General features: G+C 35.7%; 1 long non-coding RNA gene across 2 annotated transcripts; it reads right to left on the bottom strand.

Moving 5' to 3' along the window:
* Window positions 1-5,187: 5,187 nt before the first annotated feature.
* On the bottom strand, window positions 5,188-8,512 carry LOC116289287 (uncharacterized). Of its 2 annotated transcripts, XR_004196313.2 has the most exons (3): window positions 8,450-8,512; window positions 6,292-6,367; window positions 5,188-5,355 (listed from the first exon to the last, which is right to left on the bottom strand). It is a non-coding gene; the product is annotated as an uncharacterized LOC116289287 (long non-coding RNA). The 2 variants fall into 2 exon arrangements; XR_004196312.1 differs by lacking the exon at window positions 5,188-5,355 and having other exon boundaries at window positions 6,169-6,367.
* Between the last annotated feature and the right edge of the window lie 669 nt (window positions 8,513-9,181).

The following is a 9,181-nucleotide window of genomic DNA, read 5'->3' as shown; positions in this document are numbered from 1 at the left end:
ATAATAATAATAAGGTTTATTCCAGCTTTTAAGAGGAGCTATACGTCGGGGGAACGGTTGTACGAAGTCTGGTAGAGCTATCCAATGGAAAATCTTATTCATATGATAAATTTATTGCGAAAAAAAAAAACAGCATTCGAATTCATCACTGATAAACATTTATCGCTGGATAGCACTATTCAGGCTTCGTACACACCGGGACCTGGATACTAAACTAAGAGGACTCAGCCTAGGGCAAATGTCGGAATTTTCCATTGCACCGAACTTATACATCAAAGAATGCCGCATCATTTATCACCTTATATCCATTGTTTTTAATGAGTGCGAAGCACTGAAAAGTTTGACGTTTCCTAGGCCTAATTATTAATTAATACCTAAATACTCTATAAGCCCAAACCTCTGAAATTAAAACCATAGCCAAGCACCAACCATAGATAATAAGTGAAAATAGATAAATTACCAATTAAAATTCCCTGGCCATAAGTCCATCCTTTATATGCACCCTCTTCCACCCTTTGAATTAAAGTGAAAATAATCTTATTGGGCTATGCATCAATCTTATTGGGCTATGCATCATCTATTGGGCTATGCATCATCTATTGGGCTAAGTGACATCTTATTGGGCTATGTATCATCTTATTTGGGGCTATGCATCATCTTATTGGGCTATGCATCATCTTATTGGGCTATGCATCATCTATTGGGCTAAGCATCATCTTATTGGGATACCTGTATCATCTTATTGGGCTATGTATCATCTTATTGGGCAATATTTATTGGGCTATGCATCATCTTATTGGGCTATGCATCATCTATTGGGGGCTATGCATTGTTGGCTATGCATCATCTTATTGGGCTATCATCATCTATTGGGATAAGCATCATCTGATTGGGCTAGCAGTCTTCTTATGGGCTATGCATCATCTTATTGGGCTATGCATCATCTTATTGGCTAAGCATCATCTTATTGGGCTAAGCATCATCTTATTGGGCTATGCATCATCTTATTGGGCTATGCATCATCTATATCATATTGGGCTATGTACATCTTATTGGGCTATGTATCATCTTATTGGGCTATGCATCATCTTATTGGGCTATATCATCTTATTGGGCTAAGCATCATCTTATTGGGCTAAGCATCATCTTATTGGGCTAAGCATCATCTTATTGGGCTAAGCATCATCTTATTGCTAAGCATCATCTTATTGGGCTATGTAATCTTATTGGGCTATGTATCATCTTATTGGCTAAGCATCATCTTATTGGGCTAAGCATCATCTTATTGGGCTAAAGCATCATCTTATGGGCTAAGCATCATCTTATTGGGCTATGCATCATCTTCATTGGGCTATGCATCATCTTATTGGGCTATGTATCATCTTATTGGGCTATGCATCTTATTGGGCTATGTAAGCATCATCTTATTGGGCTAGCATCATCTTATTGGGCTATGCATCATCTTATTGGGCTATGCATCATCTTATTGGGCTATGCATCTCTTATTGGGCTATGCATCATCTTATTGGGCTATGCATAATCTTATTGGGCTATGCATCATCTTATTGGGCTATGCATCATCTTATTGGGCTATGCATCATCTTATTGGGCTATGCATCATCTTATTGGGCTATGCATCATCTTCTATTGGGCTATGCATCATCTTATTGGGCTATGCATCATCTTATTGGGCTATGTATCATCTTATGGGCTATGTATCATCTTATTGGGCTATGTCCATCTATTGGCTATGTGACATCTTATTTTGGCTATGTCACAACTTATTGGGCTATGTATCCTCTTATTGGGCGTGGAGAGGGTAAAGATGGAATTAATTAACAATACACATACCAAATGTAAATCCAAAGTAAATCTTTATTTTCCAAACACCACATACATAACAAGACAATTTTTACAAGTCCAGAAAATTTAAAGTTAAAAAATTTCTAAGTCAAAACAACTAGGTATGAAAAATGTCAAAAAAAGTGTCAAATTCTGCAATTTTAGAGTACAAACACTATGAGTGTGTAACATAAATACTATTAAATCATGCTAATCCTATTGTTTTCTATTGTTTAATTAGGACTATTTACTACTAAGTATTGCAGAGTGTTGCACACTTTTAATGTTTGCACTCTACCAAAAAATCCATCACTTGTCTGAAAACAATGTAGAGTGCAAATAATATACCCGTGAAATAGTTAGGAAGAAATAGGAAAAAGCGCTTAATTAGACAAGACATGGTCCAAATTCAGAGAGGCATGACAAGGGCACAAGTAACAACTTAATACACAAATGAATAGATACGAAAATGCGATCATGTAAAATTATATGAAGGAAAAGTATGTACAATAAAATATTGTTTCAGTTTTTGTAAGTGTGTTTAAAAATATTTCAAAATGCGCACCCTTGAGTAACAGTTGTGCACTAGTTTACCTGTCACGGCTAGTCTATTTCTTTAACTAATTAGACTTAGGCAACAAATAGCACAAAGTTAGTACTTAGTTCATGGGTATATTATGTGCACTCTACAAGAAAATCTACAAGTACCCTATACAAGTATGGAGGTTTTTCCACACCTCTCCCTATTCTGTATTTGCACATAACCCATAATGCTTTGCACCTTGAGGGGTGACCAATTGAAAAACTGTCCCATATTGAAACGTTTTTTCCCCATAACTGTACAATATTGATTATCAGTTTATTCCAATAAATGTTTGTACGGATCAAGAGTTTTGGCGTTTAAAATTTACCTTAAGGTAGCTCCATATAGTTAAAAGGCTTTTGAGTACATGTTACATATTGTTGTATTAAAAAAAAAAATAATGTTTTGACCCTTTTTTGTGCATTGTACCTAATACTAGTGAATTAAGGTTTCAGTTTTTATAAAAAATATCACATGACAGGTCACCATAGCAACGTGACAGTCATAATTGAGGCATTTTTGTAATAAAAAATGAAAAAAGCTCGAGTTTTTTGCAGGGAATTTTTTTCTAAATTTGTAAAGTGAAATCATACTGCTGCCTACGTTTGGAAATTGATTTAAACTTTTTTTAAAACTTCGATTTTCCGAATTGAAATTTAATGCTGATTCCAAATCAGGAAAGAAAAATAGGGTGTCCCGAGCTTGTTTTCGAGATAATCAGCATTTAATGAAAGCCTACGCACGAGCTTTTGGAGTAAAAATTGCGCCACCGGAAGTGATTAGAAAAAATAAAGATTCGTAAAGGAAATTGCACAATCTCGAGTACAATTTGGAAATTAATAGACACGAGTAATGTTTTGAAAGTTCTTGTAATTGCACGAGCCTTTAGGCGAGTGCAATTAAATAACTTTCAAAACATTACGAGTGTCTATTAATTCCAAATTGTACGAGAAGATCGTGCGATTTGTTGTTTATAGTTCACTCAACAAAATTTCAGTAAAAAATGAGAAGCGACGCCGTTCATTTTTGTCTATTTGGCGGCCGATTTTCAGTCCATCGTGCAACTGAAATGCATAAAAAAGATTAGTTCTTACGGCTTTAAAATTTTATTTATGCTTTTTAAGTACAAAATGTTAGAAAATAATTGTTTTGACATTGTTTTGGCCGTGTTGCCATAGCGACTTAATTCAGTACTCCTACGGAGTACAATTAACACTATAATTGTACTCCTCTCGACCAATCCGAGTCGAGTAATTTTGTTGAGTGTACTATAAATAAGATAATAGTTATTTGCAGACTCTATGGTTGCACGAATGAAGGCTAATCAATCATTCTACGATAATACATGGATATTTTCGACAAAAATACAAAAAAATACATTGATTTGTCATATTTTGTAGTTTCGGTGCTCTTAAAAATTCTCATAAAGTCGAACAAAAATCCCTACAAAAATCTATTTTTTCATGTGTTATTGATTTAAACTTTTTCTAAAATGTTGACATAACCTAGATTTTTAGGAGTTTTTTTCGAATGAGCAATTAAAAAATAGATAGTCCCGTGCAAAATTGGAGGGTTTTGCCCTGTTGAAGCTCAAAACGCGTAGGTTTCTTCAATAAAATCTTGTAGATTTTTCAGTGGTTTTTGTGCATCGTGGGCTCAGTATCCCAATGACAGAACCTTAGATGTAACACAATTTGTCTTTTCACAATTAAAAACATTCTGTCGTTAGAACTCACTAAATATTTTGCAAGCTGATTGCTTTTTATATCGAAAAAAATCTGTAAAATTTTTTTAAAATTTTACCACCAAATTTCCAAGATTTTTAATTTCAAAAATCGCGCAGAAAAATAATTCAATTACGTAATCAAAATGAGATCCGTATTTGCGCATGTGCGAAACTGAGCGAGCCAGGTGAACAACTTACTATATGGAGCTACCTTAAACTTCTTCAAGCTTCTATCTTTTTCTGTTTTTTACTACTTCATTTTATATTTGGATAGAGTGCAAATAATATACCCGTGAAATAGTTAGGATGAAATAGGAGATAGTTAGCGATTAATTAGACAAGACATGGTCCAAATTCAGTGAGGCATGACAAGGGCACAGGCGTTTACTAGAGTAACAACTCCATATGCAAATAAATGGATACGAAAATGCAAACGTTATTATACGAAGGAAAAGCATGTTCAATAAAATAGTGTTTCAGTTTTTGGGAAGTGTGTTTAAAAATATGTGGGCCCTTGAGTAGCACTCGTGCACTAGTTTACTTGTCAGGGCTCGCCTATTTTAACTAGACGCAACCAAAAGAAAGTAATTAGTTAGCTAGCTAGCTATCTCACAGGTATATTATTTGCACTCTATCAAACAAGGTATTTTCAACATTGCCTGATCAGCCAATCAGTGGGTTTTTACCTTCTGGTTACCCCACAAAGACGCAAAGTATTATGGGTATGGGAAGCTAGAGAATTGAGGTTTATTCACACCTCACCCTATTGAGGTTTATCCACACCTCACCCTATTGAGGTTTATCCCCACCTCACCCTATTGAGGTTTATCCACACCTCACCCTATTGAGGTTTATTCACACCTCACCCTATTGAGGTTAATCCACACCTCACCCTATTGAGGTTTATCCCGACTCTCACCCTATTGAGGTTTATTCACACCTCACCCTATTGAGGTTTATTCACACCTCACCCTATTGAGGTTTATCCCCACCTCACCCTATTAAGGTTTATCCAACACCTCACCCTATTGAGGTTTATTCACACCTCACCCTATTGAAGAAGAAGGATATCGTAATGTTTTCAACAAACTACTTTACGGAGACTAAAAATGTATTGGTAGCGAAAAGACTTGTATGAAACACCGTAAATTGAGCTCGATCGTTCCACTCTATCGTCTTAGTTTTTTAGTGCGAATAATAAAGTCTAATGGATTTCAAGAAAACAAACTGTTAGTAAACGACTAAGAAAAAGCTTGTTGATTACACGAAAACAATATGGCGCGCACAAGGTATTTTGTATTTTTCTCGAACTTTGGCAAGTAAAAAATAATAAAGAATGATAAAGCTACCCAAAACACACATTTCATAGATTAGAGTATAGGGAAATAGGAAATAAAGTCATCCGAGTCATAAGTTGGTAGAAACGGACTCATATGGCAGCTAAGTGAACGCTGTCCTTGGTCGCGTTTAGATCTCCACTTTCACTGATCGTATCATGAAATGATCGCTCCAAATATGCTTCAAAATCATTTACAAATGTCTTTCAAGGGACTATGTTTCTTTTTAACAATTCTTATTGAAGTTTTGTTTTGGTAATTCCAATGGTAGCGAAAGGACTCCGGGTGGTAGCGAACCGACGGTAGCGAAAGTGAGTGGTAGCGAAACGACCGGTATTCGTATAAAAAGTTCGCGTTTTGAAGTGATGAGCTTAAGCGTCAAGTAGGGTTGGTAGGTACTTTTCTTTAATCATGGTAACATATTTCTTAAAGTGATTCTACACGTGGGCAAATTGGCAAACGCATGATCGATGACTTTATGCGTGGGCGAATTGGCGTGGGCGAAATGGTCCGTGGGTGAAATGACTGGTTACCAAGATAAGTGTATATACTTTGCATGAAAATATTTCTTCACACAAGTCTTTTAAATTTTGACAATGTTGAAGCAGAGGAGGAGTGAAGCCCATCCAAGAATGCACTAAACTATCAGTATTAATTTATAAACAATCAAAAAGATAATCTAAGAAAATCATATTTTTAATTCTAAAAACCAGCAGCACTCACTCATGACCCCTTCCACATAAGTAATGTTTTGCTCAAGAGTGTCTGCTATTTTCATGTACAATAGTAATACATTAACATACCAGTGAATATGGTTAGCAACAACACTGAGGGACCAAAGTAAGTCAATCATAATCATCTCCAGATATTGTTCCTCGCCTGAAATGAATAAAGGAAATTCAAATTTGATATAGATTTTTAGAAGTTTTTTTTTGAATAAGCTTATAAAAAGTATAAAGTCTCATGCAAAGCTGAGGATTTTGCCCTCTTGAAGTTCAAAATGTGTAAGTTTTTTCAATAAAATTGTGTAGATTATCCAGTGGTTTTTGAGCACACACTAATCATGGGCTCAAATTGAACATTCAAAAGTAGCCAGTCACCTAATCCACCCAACTCCGATGAAGGACTACAGTAATGTCCAAAACATCAGTTTCACAAAGCTTTTTACGGTGACTCAATTTATCCACAAGTTCCTGCTGTGTTATTTAGAAACACCGACGCATTCCATGCTAGTACTCTACTAGTTATCACCACTCAGTCACCTTAATGGTTCACACAAATATTATCATCATTACTGATTGAAGTTTTCCACAATGTTTGCTGTTCATTGGTGTCTCATTATGACTAGTGTTCAGCATTACCAGTTAAAACAAAAACACTCGAAAGAATTGGATATGACGTCATTGGAAGCAATCAACCTTCATGACCTTCATGTCCCAATTTGGAGGCATAACACTAACGTACCAACAAATCAGTCATGATTGTAAGCTGCAAGGCTGCTAATAGCACCTTAATATGCAGCCCATAAAGTCCTCCACTGTTCATAACTGTAAAGCGCATTGAGACAACTGTGAAATGCGCTATAGAAGCACCCCATTACTATTATTATTATTATTATTATTATATGACTTAAAGGCACAACAAACAATATTAGGCACTTAACGCAATGATGACGGGAGAGCTTGACGCCCGTGCTTACATGACATTGACTTCATAAAATGTCGACCTTGACGACTTCTGAAGTTCATGTTTCATGTCTAGAGGTGAACGTCAACATTCCAAGGTAAATAAATCTTTGTGTTTTTCAATAAAAGTTTGGTGGTGACATCTTTCTTTATTGAATATTCTCCCAGGTAGATAAAATGATAGCAATTTTAGTACATTATCTTCCTTCCTATTTTATGTGAAAATGTTTCTTTGGGCCAAAAGCTTATATACGAAAAAAAATGAATGACTAGAAGTTTTTTAAGTAAGGTAGTTCGGATATTTCCTATTTTATATTTTTGAAAGTTGTTCAGACAAATGCGAGCGTCAGCCATATTGAATTTTCAAAGCAAGTAAGTAAATATCATTCTTTAAAAAACAAAATTTCGGTTTGCATTCATCGTCTGTCAAAATATCAAGTTCAAATGGTTTCTTTCATCCAATATAGAAGTTCAAGGTTGTTGGAACTGTTCAAGTCACATAGAAGAAGAAACTTTTCAAAGCAAAATATCTCAAACTTCTCGCAATGAAACGATTACAAACGGTACAATAATTTTCAAGCCAACATATAAGCTTCCTTTCTAGTCTGATTATAATTATGGTGACTCGACGTTGACAACGACGTTTCTCGACCTAGTCTTTTTCGGTCAAAAATACTGTCGTCTTGGTTTCCCGTCATCGATGCGTAAAGTGCCTATTATAACTGGGACAAGTCGCTAGTTGAGTGACAACCAAGCACAAAGGAGAGTGAAATATGACTTATGGAATCTCTCTAATTAATAATTTGAAAAAAACTGTCTAGCACTATTTTGTATAAAATATGTTTTCCATAAGCTTAATTATTCAAAGAAAAAAAAAATTGTCACAAAACCTAATATGCCTACACAAATTATTCCATTGTTGTTTTTTTTTTGTTCTCAGGGAGGAGTAGGTGAGGAGGGGTGTTCGTCTTCAAAGTACGAAGAAAATTGGTTCTAGACATTCCTTGTAAATAAATGGAAAATTGGGCAAAGATGATCGAAAAAATATAAATACACATATTATAACTGTTCAAAGATAAGAAAACTATCCTACGAACACAAAATGTACGTTTGAAAACATGTTTTTACGCCCACGACAACTTCACACGTGCCACAAGAAACACTCGCTAATTCAACGAAAAGACCGCAAATATAAGGAAAAAAGGCCGACAGAGCAGCAAAAACATCTAAACTAAATGATACGAGAGTTATTTTTTAGCTTCTAAACGTTTCTTACCGTCTAATAGCAATGTTTCTCGTCCCCTTTCGAGTTAACTCCTCCATGTTTTTTTGCTTGTGACGACCAAAGGGACTCATGGGACAAATGTATACCCATAATACCATGCGCAAGTATTTAAATGCCGCAACCAATCAAAATGCAATATATACGTTCACGGCGGTCCAATTTTTTTCCTAATGAATATTATGAATTCATCGTTTTTGGAATGGTTTTAATTTTTTTACTATTTTCTTTACGTTTCAGGATAGATATCTTGTCAGCTCCCTCGATTCGCGGCAACGGATTTCAATAGTTTTTCATATACTGGTGTTCCAAAAACCGGTTATGGTTGAATGGATGAAAGAATGGATAAATGGATGGGTGGGTGGATGGAGGGAGGGAGGAATGGTAGAATGAATGGAGGTAGGAATGGGTACATAGATGGAGAGATGCATGGTTAAATGGACGGATGGATGGGTAAATGGATAGAGGAATGGGTACATGGACGGATGGATGGGTAAATGGATAGAGGGATGGGTAAATGGACGGATGGACGGATGGACGGATGGACGGAGCGATGGGAAAATGGATAGAGGGATGAATTGGTAGAGGGATGGGTAAATGGAGGGAGGGAGGGAGGGAGGGAGGGAGGGAGGGATGAATGAATGATCACAAAACAGAAAAATCTATGAAAAAGAATGAATGAATAAACGAATAAAAAAATGGAATGAATGAATGAATGAACGAATC

The sequence above is a fragment of the Actinia tenebrosa genome, unplaced genomic scaffold (genome assembly GCF_029948245.1).
Source record: "Actinia tenebrosa isolate PJP-AT-01 unplaced genomic scaffold, QUT_ActTen_1.0 PGA_scaffold3__52_contigs__length_22856419, whole genome shotgun sequence".
NCBI lineage: Eukaryota > Metazoa > Cnidaria > Anthozoa > Actiniaria > Actiniidae > Actinia > Actinia tenebrosa.
Note: the sequence above shows the minus strand (reverse complement) of the source record. Positions and strands in the feature narration are given on the sequence as shown.